Source organism: Malaclemys terrapin, chromosome 7 (genome assembly GCF_027887155.1).
Source record: "Malaclemys terrapin pileata isolate rMalTer1 chromosome 7, rMalTer1.hap1, whole genome shotgun sequence".
In the NCBI taxonomy this organism is placed as follows: domain Eukaryota; kingdom Metazoa; phylum Chordata; order Testudines; family Emydidae; genus Malaclemys; species Malaclemys terrapin.
The window spans coordinates 95143372-95150035 of record NC_071511.1 but is presented as its reverse complement, the minus strand read 5'-3'; the positions used below and the strand labels follow the sequence as shown (position 1 = coordinate 95150035).

Below are 6664 nucleotides of genomic sequence, written 5' to 3'. Positions count from 1 at the left end.
TTTCGAAACAGACCAGAGTGCCTGAAGGCGCGAGCATCATGTACCTTTCCCGGCCATCCCATGTTGATGTTGGTGAAACGTCCCTTGTGATCCACCAGGGCTTGCAGCAACATTGAAAAGTACCCCTTGCGGTTTATGTACTCGGTGGCTTGGTGCTCCGGTGCCAAGATAGGGATATGGGTTCCATCTATCGCCCCACCACAGTTTGGGAATCCCATTGCAGCAAAGCCATCCACTATGGCCTGCACGTTTCCCAAAGTCACGACCCTTGATATCACCAGGTCTTTGATTGCCCTGGCAACTTGGATCACAGCAGCCCCCACAGTAGATTTGTCCACTCCAAATTGATTCCCGACTGACCGGTAGCTGTCTGGCATTGCAAGCTTCCACAGGGCTATCTCCACTCGCTTCTCAACTGTGAGGGCTGCTCTCATTCTGGTATTCTGGCGCTTCAGGGCAGGGGAAAGCAAGTCATAAAGTTCCATGAAAGTGCCTTTACGCATGCGAAAGTTTCGCAGCCACTGGGAATCGTCCCACACCTGCAACACGATGCGGTCCCACCAGTCTGTGCTTGTTTCCCGGGCCCAGAATCGGCTTTCCACGGCATGAACCTGCCCCTGTAACACCATGATTTGCACATTGCTGGGGCCTGTGCCTTGTGAGAGGTCTATGTCCATGTCAATTTCCTCATCACTCTCGTCGCCGCGCTACAATCGCCTCCTCGGCTGGTCCTGGTTTTGCTTTGGCATGTCCTGGCTCTGCATATACTCCAGGACAATGCGCGTAGTGTTCATAGTGCTCATAATTGCCACGGTGATCTGAGCGGGCTCCATGATCCCAGTGCTATGCTGTCTGGTCTGAAAAAAGGCGCGAAACTAGTATCTGATGGACGGAGGGAGGGAGGGGCGAGTGACGACATGTCGTACAGCTACAGGGAATTAAAATCAACAAAGGTGGCTGTGCATCAGGGAGAAACACAAACAACTGTCACACAGAATGTCCCCCCCAAAGATTGAACTCAAAACACTGGGTTTAGCAGGCCGTTGATTTCATGGAGGGGGGGGGGAGCAAATGAATACAGAACAAATTTTTTACATCTTAAGCTGGCAGATGATGGTGCAGCATGACTGATAGCCCTCGGCATCTTCTGGGTGCTTGGCAGAAAATACTGGGCGCTTGGCAGAAAATAGCATACTACGACTGATAGCCATCATCGTCATTGGGAAGGCAGTACGACGACGACGGATACCAGTCGTAATATACCATCTTCTACCAAAAGGCAAGGGGCTGCTGCTATGTAGTAATGCAGTACCACGTCTGCCGGCACCCAGAGGACATATGGTGACGGTGAGCTGAGCGGGCTCCATGCTTGGCGTGGTATGTTGTCTGCACAGGTAACCCAGGTAAAAAGGCACTAATCAATTGTCTGCCGTTGCTCTGACGGAGGGGGAGGGGCCTGATGACATGTACCCAGAACCCCATGTGACACTGTTTTGCATCATTCAGGCATTGGGATCTCAACCCAGAATTCCAATGGGTGGCGGAGACTGCGGGAACTGTGGGATAGCTACCCATAGTGCAACGCTCCGGAAGTCGACGCTAGCCTCGGTACTGTGGACGTGGTCCGCCGACTTAATGCACTTAGAGCATTTTATGTGGGGACACACACAATCAGCTGTATACAACCGATTTCTATAAAACTGGCTTCTATAAATTCGACCTAATTTCGTAGTGTAGACATACCCTATGTCTCACAGACCTTGGGAGGCAGGCCAGGTCCTCACTTACAGACAGCCCCCCCACCTGAAGCAAATACTCACCAGCAACTACACACCACACCACCGAAACACTAACCCAGGAACCAATACCTGTAACAAATCTCGTTGCCTACTCTGTCCCCATATCTACTCTAGTGACACCATCAGAGGACCCAACCACATCAGCCACACCATCAGGGACTCGTTCATCTGCACATCTATTAATGTGATATATGTCATCATGTGTCAGCAATGCCCCTCTGCCATGTACATTGGCCAAACTGGACAGTCGCTATGAAAAAGAATAAATGGACACAAATCAGACATCAGGAATGGTAACATACAAAAGCCAGTAGGAGAACACTTCAATCTTCCTGGACATTCTATAACAGATTTAAAAGTAGCCATACTTGAACAAAAAAACTTCAGAAACAGACTTCAAAGAGAAACTGCAGAATTAAAATTCATTTGCAAATTTAACACCATTAATTTGGGCTTGAATAGGGACTGGGAGTGGCTGGCTCCCTACAAAAGCAACTTTGACTCTCCTGGAATTGACACCTCCTCACCTATTATTGGGAGTGAACTACATCCACCCTGATTGAATTGGCCTTGTCAACACTGGTTCTCCACTTGTGAGGTACTCCCGTCTCTTCATGTGTCAGTATAATAATACCTGCATCTGTAATTTTCACTCCATGCATCTGAGGAAGTGGGTATTTTAGCCATGAAAGCTTATGCCCAAATAAATCTGTTGGGGTATGTCTACACTACGAGAGTAGTTCGATTTTACTTAAATCGAATTTTTGGAATCGATATTGCAAAGTCGAACGTGTGTGTCCACACTAAGGACAGTAATTCGACTTTGTGAGTAACAGTAACGGGGAAAGCGTCGACATTCGAAGCGGTGCACTGTGGTCAGCTATCCCACAGTTCCCGCAGTCCCCGCTGCCCATTGGAATTCTGGGTGGAGCCGCAAAAGCCTTCTGGGTAAAAAAAATGTGTCCAGGGTGCTTTTGGGTAACTGTCGTCATCCGTCCATCACTCCCGCCCTCCCTCCCTGAAAGCGCCGGCGGGAAATCAGTTCGCGCACTTTTCTAGTCAGTGACAGCGCGGACGCCACAGCACTGCGAGCATGGAGCACGCTGCGACCATCGCTGCAGTTGTGGCCGCTCTCAACGCCTCGCAGCTTATCATACACCTTTCCCTGAGGCAGATGCAGATAAGTCAGGCGAGGAGGCTACGGCACCGCACTGAGGGCCTGAAGTCTGAGAGTAGCACAGACCTCTCAGAAAGCACGGGACCCAGCGCCGAGGACATCACGGTGGCAATGGGTCATGTTGATGCCATGGAACGGCGATTCTGGGCACGGAAAACAAGCACTGAGTGGTGGGACCGCATAGTGCTGCAGGTCTGGGATGAATCCCAGTGGCTGCGAAACTTTCGCATGCGGAAGGGAACTTTCCTGGAACTTTGTGAGTTGCTGTCCCCTGCCCTCAAGCGCAATGACACCCGGATGCGAGCAGCCCTGACTGTCCAGAAGCGAGTGGCCATAGCCCTCTGGAAGCTTGCAACGCCAGACAGCTACCGGTCAGTCGCGAACCAGTTTGGGGTGGGCAAATCTACCGTGGGGGTTGTTGTGATGCAAGTAGCCAAGGCAATCGTTGATGTACTGCTGCCAAAGGTAGTGACCCTGGGAAACGTGGAGGCGATCATAGATGGCTTCGCAGTGATGGGATTCCCAAACTGCGGTGGGGCCATAGATGGAACTCACATCCCTATCCTGGCACCGGACCACCAGGCCAGCCAGTACATTAACAGAAAGGGCTACTTTTCCATGGTGCTGCAAGCACTGGTGGACCACAGGGGACGTTTTACCAACATCTACGTGGGATGGCCGGGCAAGGTTCATGACGCTCGTGTTTTCAGGAACTCTGGTCTGTTTAGACGGCTGCAGGAAGGTATTTACTTCCCGGACCACAAAATAACTGTTGGGGATGTGGAGATGCCTATAGTCATCCTCGGGGACCCAGCCTACCCGCTAATGCCCTGGCTCATGAAGCCCTATACTGGCGCCCTGGACAGTGAAAAAGAACTCTTCAACTACCGGCTGAGCAAGTGCAGAATGGTGGTGGAGTGTGCTTTTGGCCGTCTCAAGGGGAGATGGAGAAGCTTACTGACTCGCTGTGATCTCAGCGAAACCAATATCCCCATTGTTATAGCAGCTTGCTGTGTGCTCCACAATCTCTGTGAGAGCAAGGGGGAGACCTTTATGGCGGGGTGGGAGGTTGAGGCAAATAGCCTGGCTTCTGATTACGCCCAGCCAGACAGCCGGGCGATTAGAAGAGACCAGCGGGACGCGCTGTGCATCCGGGAGGCTTTGAAAGCTAGGTTCCTGAGTGAGCAGGGTAACCTGTGACTTTTAAGTTTGTGTACAGAGAAGCTGAACCTGCCCCCGTTTCTTTACCCAGTTAATGTTGACTATCCTCTCCAGTTACATACCCCCTTCACCCCCTTCCAACACACGTTTCGAAATAAAATCAGTTCTACTTTGTTAATGAACACCGTTTTCTTTACTACTGTTTTCGCGGGAATTTTTTAAAACTGGGACGCAGACTGTGGTGGGGAGGGGGTGTAGTGTAGTGACGCAAATGAAGCTTCTAAACTCAAGGATTGACAGGCTCCGCTGTGGTGGGCTGCTTGTTTCAACGGAGCCTGTCACCCCTCCTGATCGGGACTGTGTGTATGGGGGGGCTATGTGACTTTGTGGCAGGGGGAGGATGGTTACAGATCTCCTGCTGCGTGGCTCTGTGATCCTGCATAAGGACCGCCGCTTAAGATCTGTAACTGCCCTCCCCCGCCACAAAGTCACAGAGCAACCCACCCCCCACCACATAACATGAAAACCACCTCCCAGACTGACCAGGGTAACTAGTCACTGCATTGTGTATGTGCCCTGCTGCTGGACCTGCCCCCGCCTATGTACCCTGCCAAAGGTGACTGTCCTGTCCAATTACCAACCCCCTTTCCCCTCCTCCTCCAAAAGAACATGATGGAAACAGTAGTTAACAGAAACGTATTTTTTATTATCAACTACACATGGAACTGGGAGGTGAAACTTGGACGGGGGCTTGTGTCAGGCGGGAAGGAAAGAACTTGTCAAATTTTGGGGAATGAGAGCCTTCTGCTACTAGTGCTCTCTGCAGGGGTGGAGTGAGAGTTAGCACCGACTCTGCCGCCCCTCCTTCTTTGGACTTTGGGTGAGGTGGGTATGGGACTTGGTGGCGGGGGAGGGCGGTTAGAGATAGACTGCAGCGGGGCTCTGTCCTCATGCCTCCGTTCCTGCAGAACATCCACAAGGTGCCGGAGCGTGTCCGTTTGCTCCCTCAGTAGTCCAAGCAGCGTTTGAGTCGCCTGCTGGTCTTCCTGCCGCCACCTCTCCTCCCGATCCATGTTTGCTTGGTGCATTTGGGACAAGTTCTCCCGCCACTGGGTCTGCTGTGCTGCCTGGGCTCGGGAGCAGGCCATAAGCTCCGAGAACATGTCCTCCCGTGTCCTCTTCTTCCTACGCCTAATCTGCGCTAGCCTCTGGGAGTGTGATGCCAGGCTAGGTTGTGAGACAGTCGCAGATGTGGCTGTGGGAATGGGAAAAAGGGAGTGAATTCCTCAGAAAGATAAATGTAGTTGTGAACAAAGAACATAGTCTTTCTCTGTGAACAAGACCATGCACAGCACCTATCACATGCGCACTCAGCACAAGGTCGAATTCTCGGCCTTCGCATTCAGTGCCTGGGGTCTTGCACAGCACATTTGAGAAGCGGGGCAGCACAACGGAATTTCTGTTGCAGGCAGACATGGTAAGCCGTAGACTTGTGGCAGCTTAAAACTTTAATATTAGCACTGGCCTCATTTCACATTGAAAGCAATGTCAGTCCCTGCTGCCAGCAATCCGGCAAGCAGGAACTCTGCCCCTGTCCCACCCCCTCGCGGCTGTCCCCGGGAACGATCCCTGTAGGCTGTCCCTCTCCCGCCTCCACCGCGTGGCTGCAAACCAGCGGTTACAGTTCTGTAAAGGAACGGGCAAGCAGTCCCAACACTAACATTCCCCTACCTAATTCAAAGCAGGTCACCATGAGCGACATCACCCTGATGAGGATCTCTGACAGCGAGAAAGAGAGAATGCTCCGGGAAAGCCTCCAAAGACCAGGGCCGTATGCCGCCCTGCTGTGCAGAGCAATGATTCCCGAGTACTTGATTGTCTCGTGGCGCGGCAACGTGTCGTACTACGGAGGACCCAATAAGGCCGCTCTCCCCAGGAACCTGATGCAACGGCTTTCCAATTACCTCCAGGAGAGCTTCATCGAGATGTCCCAGGAGGATTTCTGCTCTATCCCCGGACATATAGACCGCATTTTACTCTAGCTGCAGTAGCAGGGACTAAACAGTAGAGCGGCTTGGGCAGGACAATCATGCAAAACCGGACATTGCTAGATTTTTTTTCAATAGTTGCACTGCCCATGACTGAACCGTTAAGCGCCTAGGGCAAAGTAATCATGAGCAACCCATTTTTTTAATTGTTAATATTCCTGTTCTGTTAAAAATAAATGTTTAGATGTTTACAACACTTACTGGCTGATCCTTCCCCAGATTCTGTGTCCGGGGTAACGGCTGGGGACGGTTAGTAGGGGATCTCTGTAAGGGTGATGAAGAGATCCTGGCTGTCGGGGAAATCAGCGTTGTGAGCGCTGCCGACTGCCTCGTCCTCCTCATCTCCTTCCTCATCTTCCCCGTCCCCTAACATGTCCGAGGAACCGGCCGTGGACAATATCCCATCCTCAGAGTCCACGGTCAGTGGTGGGGTAGTGGTGGCGGCCGCACCTAGGATGGAATGCAGTGCCTCGTAGAAA

The 6664-nt window shown here is 51.9% G+C and overlaps 1 long non-coding RNA gene across 1 annotated transcript; it reads right to left on the bottom strand.

Annotated features, from left to right (window-relative positions):
- Window positions 1-4822: 4822 nt before the first annotated feature.
- On the bottom strand, window positions 4823-6458 carry LOC128841335 (uncharacterized). The gene is made up of 2 exons (XR_008445799.1): window positions 6387-6458; window positions 4823-5392 (listed from the first exon to the last, which is right to left on the bottom strand). It is a non-coding gene; the product is annotated as an uncharacterized LOC128841335 (long non-coding RNA).
- Between the last annotated feature and the right edge of the window lie 206 nt (window positions 6459-6664).